This window comes from Triticum aestivum, chromosome 5B (assembly GCF_018294505.1).
Source record: "Triticum aestivum cultivar Chinese Spring chromosome 5B, IWGSC CS RefSeq v2.1, whole genome shotgun sequence".
In the NCBI taxonomy this organism is placed as follows: domain Eukaryota; kingdom Viridiplantae; phylum Streptophyta; class Magnoliopsida; order Poales; family Poaceae; genus Triticum; species Triticum aestivum.
Genome location: NC_057807.1, coordinates 366,009,912 through 366,024,449, shown reverse-complemented (window position 1 = coordinate 366,024,449; position 14,538 = coordinate 366,009,912).

Sequence of the window (14,538 nt, the reverse complement as noted above, 5' to 3'; positions counted from 1 at the left end):
TACCATCTCTCACTGGTTACACCCAGTAACCAGAGGCTTCCTGGAGTCCGTAGGAGTAAGGACCACGTACGGATCCATGCCGTATCTCTAAAAATGACCTGCAAGAAATTTAAAGTATGTTGTCTGTTAAAAATTAAATCATTCCTGCAATTTCATATAGCCCAAATAAGCGCACGTATTCCAATCCGAATACGAGACGCCGAAATAAGATCTACTCCATCTAGCCACGTTCCAAATAACGCTTCAATGCTAACTGGAGGAATAATGTTAAAGGCTATATGAACCGTTCGCCAAAGTAATTTCACAAGAGGGCAATCTATGAATAGGTGTTGTATTGTTTCGTCATGATCATAGAAACAATATCGTGCACTTCCTACCTAACGTCGTTTTATTAAATTGTCTTTGGTGAGTAACACTTGCTTGTGGACAAACCACATAAAAATCTTGATACACAAGGGAACCTTAATTTTCCAAATATGTAACGATCTTGGGATTGGGCCAGAATTAATTAGATCTGTATACATAGATTTGATCGTGAAGACACCGTTTCTGGTTAATTTCCAGTGGAAGGAATCAGATTGGTCGGATAGTTGAATCCCCATCAACCTCCGCACCAAATGTAACCAGGAGTTCCAGCGTTCCCCAACTAAGGATCTCATAAACTATATATTTAAGGGCACCCCTTGTAGTACTGTAACTATGTAATCCTCCTTACGTTGTATAATATTATATAAAGTGGGGTACTGTATGACTAGAGGCGTCTCCCCTAACCACGTATCCTCCCAAAATCTTGTTGTCATCCTATTGCCAATCAAGAATTTGGCCCTACGAAAGAATAAATCTTTCGTTCTCATAAGTCCCTTCCAGAACGGCGAGTCGTTAGGTCTTGCGGTAACTTGGGCTGGAGTTTTTGATTGTAAGTATTTGTTTCGTAATATTTGTGTCAACATACCATCAGTCTCTACTGATAACCTAAATAGCCATTTACTCATTAGGTATTTATTTTAATCTCTAGGTTTTCAACACCGAGGCCCCCTTGTTCTTTAGGTCGACAAATGATATCCCATTTTGCCAGGCGATATTTTGTCTTAATATCATCTGACTGCCAAAAAAATCGAGATCGATAAAAATCAAGTCTCTTCCGTACCCCTTTAGGTACTTCGGAGAAATATAATAGGAACATCGGCATACTCGTTAATACAAAATTAATGAGTACCAAACAACCTGCATAAGACATTATCTTTCCCTTCCAGTAGCTTAGTTTCTTTTCAAATCGATCCTCGATGCACTTCCACTCTTTGTTAGTAAGTTTACGATGATGAATCAGGATGCCCAGATAACTATAGGACAGAGATCACAATTCACATCCGAACAGTTGTCTATACGCTTCTTGTTCCTCTTTGCCCTCTCAAAGCAAAACAATTCGCTCTTGTGAAAATTTATTTTTAGTCCGGATAACTGTTCAAAGAGACACAACACCGGTTTCATATTCCGAGCCTTAGCGAGGTCATGCTCCATGAAAAGAATAGTGTCGTCGGCATATTGTAAGATGAATACTCCCCCATCCACGAGATGTGGAATGAGCCACCAACTTGGTCATTCTCCTTGGCCCGTCCTATAAGAACGGTCAACATATCCGCCACTATATTGAACAAGAGAGAAGACATCAAATCACCTTGTTTCAAGCCCTTATGTGTCCGAAAATAGTTGTAAGGGCATATTTATCCCTTAGGTGTTTTGGTGATTGATGACAATGCTTTTGTGGACTAATCGTGTGCCTTGAGTTTCTCAGACGCTTCATCACTAGGCACAAGATGATCCGGTGCCCCTCGAAGACTATTGAAGATGGCGTTGTTCTACGTTTCTCTTTGGTGGATTTGAGTCGTAGGAGAGCCGTACTATTAAGAGGGGGTCCGCGTCGGAAAGGTTTGGGTGGAATCATCACGTACACATTTCCTTCCTTGCCTCCACCTTTCCCTTGCACTTTGGAGCTTTTCTCCGTTATCCTCTTTGTGCTTGCTCTGACGGCTACTGCTGTACTTGCGCTAGTACTGCTCTATGAGGCGGTAGTACCGCAAGCACCTGCGGTAGTACCGATGGGGTTCACGGTAGTACCGCTCCTCTGGAGCCTTAGTACCGTGGCTCCCAGGCCTAGTTCTGCTCCGGTACGGTAGTAGGGGCGGAGGCAATTTTTTTACATCCGCGCCCACACGGTAGTACCGCATGTCTAGCACGGTAGTACCGCGGAAGGCCACGGTAGTACTGCTCCCCTGGAGTCGTAGTACCGTGGCCCTCATACCTAGTACCGCTGCGTCGCGGTAGTAGGAGCGGATGTAATTTTTTACATCCGCGCCTCAACGGTAGTACCACGCCTCGTGCGCAGTAGTACCGCGCGCGGCCTGGCTCAGCTAGTTTACTGTAGTACCGCGTCTTAGCCGTAGTACCGCGTCGGATTTTTGCACTGTTTCGTTTTCAGCGAAAGTAGGCACGAATATAATTTTATTCATCTGCGCTCTTCGTAGGCTTGGACTTTCCTGCCTTGCGGTAGTACCGCAAGGGGGAGCGGTAGTACCGCGCGAGCGGAAGTACTGCTCTCAGTCAGGCAAGTCCCAGCCTCTGCTGCTGCCGCGGAAGTACCATGGTCCATCACGGTAGTACCGCGTGGCCTTGCGGTAGTACCGCGCTCCTGGAGCGGTAGTACCGCATGTCGCAGGCTGAACATGTGGATAACGGTTGGATCTATTCCATGACTATAAAAGGGGCGTCTCCTACCTCTAGTTGACTACCTCTTCCACCTCTAAGCTCCATTGTTGCTCCAAGCTCCATTTTCTCCCGATCTCTCTCCCTAGCCAATCAAACTTGTTGATTTGCTCGGGATTAGTTGAGAAGGCCTCGATCTACACTTCCACCAAGAGAGATTTGATTCCCCCCACTTATCCCTAGCGGATCTTGTTACTCTTGGGTGTTTGAGTACCCTAGACGGTTGAGGTCACCTCGAAGCCATACTCCATTGTGGTGAAGCTTCGTGGTGTTGTTGGGAGCCTCCAATTGTTGTGGAGATTTCTCCAAGCTTGTTTGTAAAGGTTTGGTCGCCGCCTTCAAGGGCACCAATAGTGGAATCATGGCATCTCGCATTGTGTGAGGGCGTGAGGAGATTACGGTGGACCTAGTGGCTTCTTGGGGAGCATTTTGCCTCCACACCGCTCTAACGGAGACGTACTTCCCTTTAAAAGGAAGGAACTTCGGTAACACATCCTCGTCTCCACCGGCTCCACTCTTGGTTATTTCGGCCCTTTACTTTTGCAAGCTTACTTGTGTTGTATCTATTGCTTGCTTGTGTGCTAGTTGTCATTGCATCATATAGGTTGTTCACATAGTTGCATATCTAGACAACCTATTTTGTTGCAAGGTTTAAATTAATTAAGAAAAGCTTAAAAAATGTTAGTTGCCTATTCACCCCCCTCTAGTCAACCATATCGATCCTTTCAATTGGTATCAGAGCCTCGTCTCTTTATTAAGGACTTTGCCGTCCGAAGAGTATGGTTGACACCAACGACGGTGCGAAGGAGCACTCCGGTGTGAATCCTATCTCGTCTACGACCGATGGGGGAACCTCGGTCTCCCGTGAGGAATTCAATGTGGCTTTAGACACATTGAAAACCTCCATGACGACCGAGGTTGAAAGCATGTTTACTAAATTCATAGAAGGACTTAAACTATCCACCTCGCCGATGAAAGTGGGCGATCCCACTAACAAGGTGACGGATGCTAACTCCGACAAGGGGGAAGCTAATAGTGAAAAGGGTCCTTCTACTAGTGGTAGAAATGGCACCGGCATCTATGCCCATGTGGAACCTCCTACTTATGGTGGACCGATTCCCTCTACTCATTTAAATCATGCCGGTCCTCCTCCTAAGATTGTGAAAAATGAGGATTTTGATTCTTGGGTTTATCGTTTCAAGCGTCATTTAAAACATGTGAATACTAATCTTTGGACAATCATTGAAGAAGGTTTCTATCCACATGACCCAAGCAACTTCACCCCTCGAGAAGCCGTGGATAATCAATTCAATGAGAGTGCTCTCTTCATCATCCAAGATGCAATCCTTCCCGAAGATCTCCCTCATCTTCGACCTCATGCCGTGGCTAAAGACGCATGGCAATGTGTTGTGTCTCTCTATCGAGGAAGTGCTAGCATTCAACGCTCCAACTATGAAGTGGTGCAAGATGAAGCCGATGAGTTTGCAATGAAAGAAGACGAAGAACCTCGTGAGCTCTTTCGAAGAGTGACCAAACTCGCGGTCTCACTCCGAGATCATGGGAGCAAGGACACGGATGACAATTGGATCAAGCGCAAGTTCCTCAAGGCCATGATGCCCTACAACAAGGCCATGTCCTCCGTCATTCGTCAAAGACCGGACTTCCACTCCATGACCTCAAGTGAAGTGTTGGATGAGTTCGTTGCAATGAGCATCTTGGACAAGACCGCCGACAATGCGGTGCTCCGTTCTCAAAGGGCAAAGAAGCCCAACCTTGCCTTGAAGGCCAAGGTTAGTGTGGAAGAAGAGGAAGAAGAGGAAGATGAGGAGAGTAACCCCGAAGACACGAAATATGATTATCATGAGCACATGGCTCTTGCCTCAAGACAATTTTGGAGCAAGAAGAATACAAGACCCAACTTCAACAAGAACAACTCAAGTGGCCTCAAGGGCAAGCAACGAGTTAGAACTTGTTTCAACTGTGGCAACGTGAGTCACTTCGTTGCGGATTGTCCTTACGAGAAGCGGGAAGACAATGGTGGCAAGTTCATCCGAAAAGACAAAGCCAAGTCCTTCCCCAACAAGAACAACTTCACCAAGAAGACTCCTACTCGCGGGTTGGTGGTTCAAGAAGAATACTGTGAGGATGACGATGATGATGAAGATAGTGAAGCAATGGCCATGGCATCCGTTGCCATTGCCACAACTCCCCGGGTGTCTCTCTTCGATTCACCCAACGAGAACATCACCGCCAAGTGCCTCATGGCTAAAGCCACCAACAAGGTAACCCCCAACATCAAAACCACCATTATTCCTAATCCTTCTTTGACGGTTGGCTTTGATGATGGTAAGGGGTCTAATGAGGAGGTAAATGAATTTGAGTCCTTCATGAGTAAGCTCAAGGACAAATCCAAGAAGCACTTCGTTGCTCTCTTGGAACAACTTGGTGAAGCCAATGACATGATCGAGGCTCACGAAGAAACCATCTCTAAGATGGAAGGTCATAGTCGTGACTATGCCGATGAGATATCGGATCTCTCTAATGCTCTTGAGGAAGAGCGTGGGCATCGTTTGGCTCTTGAGGAGTCACACAACGATGACCATGCCAAATTAAAGAAAGATCTTGATCATGCTCTTGTTGTGTCTCGTGTGCTAACTTCCGAGAAGGCTAAACTTGGGGTTGATCATGCTAGACTCAAGGAGGAGTTTGATGTACTTGACAAGGCCCATAAGGTCTTGAAAGGTGCTCATGCAAACCTCAAGGAGTCTCATGCTCAACTCCAAGTTAAGCTAACCAAGGAAAAGGCCACATTTCCTCACATGGTCTTAATTGATAATGCAAATGCTACTAACCCGTGTTGTGAGCATGTGCATCTTGTGGAGGAGAATGCCAAGTTGAAGGAACAACTCGAGAAAGGTCTTGTGTCATGCATACAAGGTGAGAAGAACCTAAATGACCTTTTGAGCAATCAAAAGGAAGTTGTGGGCAAGGAGGGAGTTGGGTTCTCACCCAAGTCCAAGAACAAGAAGAAGAACGAGAAGAAGAATAACAAGACCAAACGACCTCCCCCGCTTAAGCAAACTTTTGTGAAGGAGGGAGAGGGTGCTCCTAAGGAGAAGAAGAACAATGCGAAGAGTGGTGATGCCAAAAGGGCAAAGCCATCTCTCCCAACAAAGCCGGCGACTTTAACCCCTCTTATGTGTTGTGTCGTGCTAGTGATGGGCATGTTTATGCTAAATTTGTTGGTTCTTCTTATGAGTACATTGAATGGTCTATTTGGGTTCCTAAGACCCTTGTTACTAACATCAAAGGACCCATTACTAAATGGGTACCTAAAACCAAGCATTGATCTCTTGTAGGTGTTTGCTTCCGGTGGGGGATCATGGTTGCTCGATAGTGGAGCAACAAATCATATGACCGGGAGCAAGGACTTGGTGGTGGACGTGCAAAAGATCCCATCTATGCCCACCAATGTCGAGTGGGGTGATGCCTCACATTCTAAGGTATTGGGTCTTGGCAAGGTTGTCATTTCTCATGATCTAACGATCGAGAAAGTCATGCTTGTTGAGTCCCTTGCGTTCAATTTACTTTCCGTTCGTCAACTTGCACTCATGGGCTTTGCCACCTTCTTTGACATTGATACCGTGGCCCTCTTGTGGAGCAAGACTCTTAAAGTAGCCTTTGTTGGGCATGTCGAGAATGGTCTCTATGTGATTAACTTTTCGGAGCAACCCACTAAGACCGCGACATGCCTAATGGCTAAAGTTGACGTGGGATGGCTTTGGCATCGCCGTTTAGCCCACGTCAATATGAGATCTTTGCAAAGTCTTCTCAAGGGGGACCATGTCCGTGGACTAACAAATGTTAGTTTTGCCAAAGATCGTGCTTGCAGTGCTTGTATCGAAGGAAAGCTTCATGAGACGGCTCACCCTCCCACGACTATCATCTACTCGAAGAGACCCTTGGAGCTCCTTCACATGGACCTCTTTGGGCCTCCATCCTTTGATAGTCTTGGGGGGTAGAAAGTATTGCTTGGTGATTGTGGATGATTATTCAAGATACACTTGGGTATACTTCTTCAAGAGGAAGAGTGAGACTCAACAAACCGTCATCGACTTTGCAAATGAAGCTCAACGTCAACATAATGCAAAGATCTTGACAATAAGAAGTGACAACGGCACCGAGTTCAAGAACTACACCTTGGATGAGTTTCTTAGTGATGAGGGGATCAAGCATCAATATTCTGCACCATATACCCCTCAACAAAATGGTGTTGCAGAGAGGAAGAACCGGACGTTGATGGATGCGGCAAGGACCATGATGGCGGAGTTCAAGTCTCCATACAACTTTTGGGCCGAAGCCATCAACACCGCATGTCATGCATCCAATCGGCTCTATCTCCGCAAAGGCTTGAACAAGACTCCTTATGAGATACTCACCGGAAACAAGCCCAATCTCAAGTACTTCCGGGTGTTCGGGTGTAAGTGTTTCATTCTCAAGAAAGGTGTTCGTTTGTCTAAATTTGAGGCTAGAGCTTATGAGGGCATATTTGTTGGTTATGCTACAAACTCTCATGCTTACCGTGTTCTCAACAAGTCCACCGGACTCATTGAGGAGACGTGTAACGTGGAGTTTGACGAAAATAACGGCTCCCAAGTGGAGCAAAGTGGTACTTGTGATGTAGGTGATGAAATTCCTCCCCAAGCCATAAGAAGAATGGGTATTGGTCATATTCTACCCATTGAGGAACCCCTTGTGGCCGAAGGAGAAGGACAATGCTCCACTCAAGTGGAGCCTTCACCTACTCAAGACCCACACGCTTCCGAAGAACAAAGTGTAGGCCCTCAACCTCGTGAACAAGACCAAGGGCAAGATCAATCTCAAGATGGTGGTGAACCTCCAAATGATGCCCAAGGTCAAGTTCTCCCCCTCGAGCAAGTTCAAGATCATGAGCAAGCTGAAGATCAAGAACAAGCTCAAGACGGTGCTCAAGATAATCAAGTTAACCCTCCTCCTTCCACATCCGAGGAGGAATTAGAGCGTCGTGCCGCAAAGATTGCTTCCAAACTCACCACCAAAGGCCATCTCATGGAGAATGTGGTTGGAAGCCTAAGAAAGGGGGTAAGCACTCGTAGACAATTAGCAAACTATTGTGAACATCACGCATTTGTCTCTTGTGTTGAACCCCAAAAGGTCTATGAGGCGCTCGAAGACTCGGATTGGCTCAATGCCATGCATGAAGAACTCAACAACTTCGAGTACAACAAGGTGTGGAGGTTGGTGCCAAGGCCTTCGGGGAATCATAACGTCATTGGAACCAAGTGGATTTTCAAGAACAAGCAAGATGCTCATGGGAACATCATTCGCAACAAGGCAAGATTGGTAGCACAAGGCTACTCCCAAGTCGAGGGTATCGACTACGGTGAAACCTTTGCTCCCGTTGCTCGCCTTGAATCCATTCGTTTGTTGATTGCTTATGCTTCCCATCACAACTTTAAGTTACAACAAATGGATGTGAAAAGTGCTTTTCTTAATGGTCCTATTAATGAGTTGGTTTATGTCAAGCAACCCCCCGGGTTCGAGGATCCTTACTTCCCGGATCATGTGTATCAACTCGATAAGGCACTCTATGGCCTTAAACAAGCCCCACGTGCGTGGTATGACCACCTTACCGAGTTGTTACAAGATCGTGGATTTGAAGTTGGGCAAATCGATCCCACTCTTTTTACTAAGAAGGTCAAAGGGGAGTTGTTTGTGTGCCAACTATATGTTGATGACATTATCTTTGGTTCCCCTAACAATGCTTTCAATGAAGAATTTGCCGCTCTCATGACCTCTAAGTTCAAGATGTCTTCGATGGAAGAGTTGAAGTTCTTCCTTGGTTTTGATATCAAACAAAGAAGAGAAGGTACCTTCATCAACCAAGCCAAATACACTCAAGACATGCTTAAGAGATTCAAGCTAAGTGATGTCAAGCCGGCCTCTACTCCAATGCCCACCAAGTGCCAACTTGACATTGATCCCAATGGTAAAGCGGTGGATCAAAAGGTATATCGCTCTATGATTGGTTCCTTGCTTTACCTTTGTGCATCTAGACCAGATACCATGTTGAGTGTGGGAATGTGTGCATGGTTCCAAGCCGCACCAAAGGAAAGCCACTTTGTGGCGGTCAAGCGAATCTTTCGATATTTGGCTCATACCCCAAACTTTGGCCTATGGTACCCAAGAGGAGCTAACTTCAAGCTTGAAGGATTTACGGATTCTGATTGGGCGGGAGACAAGGTGGATAGGAAGTCCACTTCCGGAGGGTGCCAATTTCTTGGTTGCTCTTTGGTGAGTTGGTCTTCCAAGAAGCAAAGTTGTGTGTCTCTCTCGTCCACCGAAGCGGAATATGTGGCGGCCGGTAGTTGTTGTGCACAACTCTTATGGATGAGGCAAACTTTAAAGGAATACGGTGTCATTTGTGACAAAGTGCCTCTTTGGTGTGACAATGAAAGTGCCATCAAGATTTCTCTCAACCTGGTGCAACATTTCAAGACGAAGCATATTGAGATTCGGTATCACTTCATCCGGGATCACATTAGGCGAGGGGAGATCGAGCTCACAACACTCATGATAACCTTGCAGATATTTTCACGAAGCCCTTGGATGAAGCAAGATTTCGTGAGTTAAGGCATGAGCTAAATATCATTGATTCGAGCAATGTGACTTGAACCCTTGCACCCCCCACCACACTCAACTTGTTGTCTAGTTTAGGTGTAGGCATGGACATAGGGGGAGTGTTGTTCTCTCAATGAACCGTCCCTCCCCCCATTATGCATAAATCGATAAACTCTTTCACATTAGACATTTTTTGATGGTACTTGTGCTTCAAAGACGAGTTTTGGTCATGGGCCCAAGGATAATTCTTCGCGGTGCCATACCAACTAACTCAAACATAGGTGGATCCGGCCACCGCCCTCTCCTTTTGAGAGGTTGTGTCGCTTGGTGGTTTCTTGTTGTCTTTCTTCCTTTGGGTTGTGCGTGCTCTTGTGGTGTCCTTTTTGCTAAAAGTTTCCTTGCAAAGATCTTCTTCTTTTGTTGAAACCTGCTTTTTCTTGAGCTCACGGTACTACCGCAGCCTGCTACGATACTACCGCGTGTGGGGAGCACGGTTCTACCGCCCCCATGCGGCCGTAATTTTTTACTGCTGCCTGGGAGAGCGGTACTACCGCTTCGGTGCGGTACTTCCGCCCAAGCGGTACTACCGCGATGACATGCGGTACTACCGTGCCGTCGTAGAGCGTGGGGATAAGGACGGGCAGGGGGAGTTCTAACTCCCCCATACCCATTCGTTAGTTCTCCCACATCATCTCTCTCTCTCTCCCTCGCTCAAGAACGGGGCCGACGTCCGTCGCCGGATCTCCGCCTCTGGCTGCCCTCCCGTGATTCCGTCTGGTGGGATCGTTTCCCACCACGTGCTCTTGCCATGGACCAAGGTCTTTCCCTAACTCCCTCTCATTTTTGTTGTGTTCTTTGCCTCTAGGTTTTTGGGGAAGACTTGTGTGTTCTAGAGATTCTTAGGCTAAATCTATGCAAGAGTAGGATGAAGGAGTATAGTATTGCGTAGGAATTATACTTGTCTTTTGTCCTGTGCTAGATTCGATCACCGTAGCACCGCCGTGGTTTCGCTGTTCTTTTCAGATTCAAACCGTCGTTTGGATTTGACGCGGTGCGGTACTACCGCCCGTCTGGCACGGTACTACCGCTGTTTCGGTACTACCGCCCGTCTGGCACGATACTACCGCACTCGCTGCAGCACTAAAGTTTTACTACCGCTCCCACCACGGTACTACCGTGACCTCGCACGGTACTACCGTGACTTGGAGCGGTACTAAAATTTTAGTACCGCAGGCTCTGGCACTACTACCGTGGATCACATCTATCTCATGGCAACTTTCAAGTATACTTTCTATGTGTTTCTTGTGCTTTGTTGTGGTCTTTGCATTGATCCTTTTTGCTTGTCGTGGGTGTTTTTGTGTTTGTGTCTCAGGTGGTGGCTCTCGCCGTTCCAATCCCAGTCGTGACACTGTTTCCAAGCGTCTGCGCAATCCAGGTGAAGCACCAGAGGGCTCCACTGCCCCCAAGCGCCATGTCAAGACATCCGCTAGTAAGCACAAGGAACCCAACAAGGGCATGGACAAGATACCCCTATCTGAGTTCGTCCGTCTCAGGAATCTCAACCCATATGTGCATCCTCGTGCTACTATCAGAGGTCGTGAACTGTTTTGGAACAAGCAACAGACTCTCACTTATCTAGATGTCATCAAGAACAAGCAAAACACCTACGTGGATGTCAAATGGATATAAATGCATCACCTGAGGAAGGACAAGTTCCGTCAGTACTTTGGAGAAGCTCTGGATTTGGTGGAGCAGTTTGGTATTGAACATGTGATCTCCTTTCACCTTGACTATGACCCTGAGCTTGTTTGTCAGTTCTTTGCCTCAGTTTACTTTCACCCTGATGAGGAGCGGAGGATGTCCTGGATGACCAATGGACGTAAGTTGACTGCTACCTGGAAGGAGTTCATGGATTTGCTCCATGTTTCGGATGACGGGCTCGACACTCCCGTGGGTGTTCGCCCCCATGCTAATCCTGAGTCTGCTAACAAGGACAAGCTTCAGCCATACTATGTTGAGAAGGCGCTTCCCAATGGCAAGTCAGGGTGGGTGCTCAACTCCTTTCTGGATATCATGTATCGCATCTTCCGCAACTCTTTGTTCCCTCGCATTGGTGACAAGGACAAGGTTCATGCCTATATGGTGGATATGATGCTCCTATGTGAGGAGGCTCGTGTGTCTCAGACTCAGCCACTTGATGTCTCACACATCATGTGGTGTGAGCTTCGGTTTGCAGTGTTCAACCGCAAGGTGCCTATCTATGGGGCCTATCTGTTTCTGCTGATCTCGAAGACTTGGGAGAAGATGTTCCCTGGTGAGGAGTTCCTTGCTCTAGACTGGACTCGTCATGATCCCATCTGTCTCCGTGTCAAGCTCAACTGGGCCAACACTACTACTCGTGCTGAGGCGTCTGCTTCTAGGGCTGCTGTTGATGAGGAGGATGCTGGCGTAGAGGATGTTGCTGGGGACCGTGCTGCCAGGTCTTCCCATAGTTCCTCTATGCCCTCGCGGGCCAAGAAGCTGAAGGACAAGATGAAGACTCTTTTCTGCATGCAAGCTAAGGGCCAGTACAGGACTCACGTGGCATCCAAGGAGAGTCGTCGCTGGGACAAGAAGATCTTGCAGCTATGTGGCGAGGATGTGTCTGGCAGTTCTAAGGATCGCCTCACTCCAGAGGCCGACTGGATGGAGAAGCAAGGCTATAGGTGGACTGATTCTGAGGAGGACGTCGAGGAGACCATCCCTGCTGCCGAGGAGTCAGACGAGGAGCGTTGGGATGAGTTCCCTGCTTGAGCCACCCCTTGTGTGTAGGTGTCCTCTCTGCCTTTTTGGCGTCTCGATGCCAAAGGGGGAGAGAGTGTAGGGATTTGCGAGTCGTGTGTCGTCGTTCATGTTTGGTGTGTTTGCTGCTTTCTCGTTTGAACCTCGTTTGAACCTCGTTTCAGTTGCTTTGGGTTGCTTTACTTCATATGGTGTAAGACATATGCACTCTATCTAACTTAGCAAGCTTGTGATATATTGTGCTGCCTTTGTGCTATGCTCTGCTTAGATGTTAGTTATCATGCCTTTGTCTCTAAAATATAGGGGGGGGGTTGATCCTAGTTTGTGTGCTATGCAGTCCAAAGCATCTATCTAGATTGCACACATCTAGGGGGAGCCTGTCTATATTCTAGAGAGGAGGGGTTTGCCTTTGCCCTATATTATCTCATCTATGTGCAAATCCTGTATTGTCATCAATCCACCAAAAAGGGGGAGATTGTAAGGGCATATTTATCCATTAGGTGTTTTGGTGATTGATGACAATGCTTTTGCGGACTAATCGTGTGCCTTGAGTTTCTCAGACACTTCATCACTAGGCACAAGACGATTCGGTGCCCCTCGAAGACTATTGAAGATGGCGTTGTTCTACGTTTCTCTTTGGTGGATTTGAGTCGTAGGAGAGCCGTACTATTAAGAGGGGGTCCGCGTCGGAAAGGTTCGGGTGGAATCATTACGTACACGTTTCCTTCCTTGCCTCCACCTTTCCCTTGCACTTTGGAGCTTTTCTCCGTTATCCTCTTTGTGCTTGCTCTGACGGCTACTGCTGTACTTGCGATAGTACTGCTCTATGAAGCGATAGTACCGCGAGCACCTGCGGTAGTACCGCTGGGGTTCACGGTAGTACCGCTCCTCTGGAGCCTTAGTACCGTGGCTCCCAGGCCTAGTTCTGCTCTGGTACGGTAGTAGGGGCGGATGTAATTTTTTTACATCCGCGCCCACACGGTAGTACCGCACGTCCAGCACGGTAGTACTGCTCCCCTGGAGTCGTAGTACCGTGGCCCTCATACCTAGTACCGCTGCGTCGCGGTAGTAGCAGCGGATGTAATTTTTTACATCCGCGCCTCAACGGTAGTACCGCGCCTCATGCGCGGTAGTACCGCACGCGGCCTGGCTCAGCTAGTTTACGGTAGTATCGCATCTTAGCGGTAGTACCGCGTCGGATTTTTGCACTGTTTCATTTTTAGCGGAAGTAGGCACGGATGTAATTTTATTCACCCTCGGTCTTCATAGGCTTGGACTTTCCTGCCTTGCGGTAGTACCGCAAGGGGGAGCGGTAGTACCGCACGAGCAGAAGTACCGCTCTGAGTCAGGCAAGTCCCAGCCTCTACTGCTGCCGTGGAAGTACCGTGGTCCATTACGGTAGTACCGTGTGGCCTTGCAGTAGTACCGCGCTCCTGGAGCGGTAGTACCACATGTCACACACTGGACATGTGGATAACGGTTGGATCTATTCCATGACTATAAAAGGGGCGTCTCCTACCTCTAGTTGACTACCTCTTCCACCTCTAAGGTCCATTGTTGCTCCAAGCTCCATTTTCGCCCGATCTCTCTCTCTAGCCAATCAAACTTGTTGATTTGCTCGGGATTAGTTGAGAAGGCCTCGATCTACACTTCCACCAAGAGAGATTTGATTCCCCCCACTTATCCCTAGCGGATCTTGTTACTCTTGGGTGTTTGAGCACTCTAGACGGTTGAGGTCACCTCGAAGCCATACTCCATTGTGGTGAAGCTTCGTGGTGTTGTTGGGAGCCTCCAATTGTTGTGGAGATTGCCCCAACCTTGTTTGTAAAGGTTCAGGCGCCGCCTTCAAGGGCACCAATAGTGGAATCATGGCATCTTGCATTGTGTGAGGGTGTGAGGAGATTATGGTGGCCCTAGTGGCTTCTTGGGGAGCATTGTGCCTCCACACTGCTCTAACGGAGACGTACTTCCCTTTAAAAGGAAGGAACTTCGGTAACACATCCTCGTCTCCACCGGCTCCACTCTTGGTTATTTCGGCCCTCTTACTTTTGCAAGCTCACTTGTGTTGTATCCATTGCTTGCTTGTGTGCTAGTTGTCATTGCATCATATAGGTTGTTCACATAGTTGCATATCCAGACAACCTATTTTGTTGCAAGGTTTAAATTAATTAAGAAAAGCTTAAAAATTGTTAGTTGCCTATTCACCCCCCCTCTAGTCAACCATATCGATCCTTTCAATAGTGACCGATATCATCGTTAACCTTCACTCCGACACTCCCTTTTTGGACTAGGGAATCCACCTGATTCCTCCATGACTCATTAAAACCCTTGAAAAGG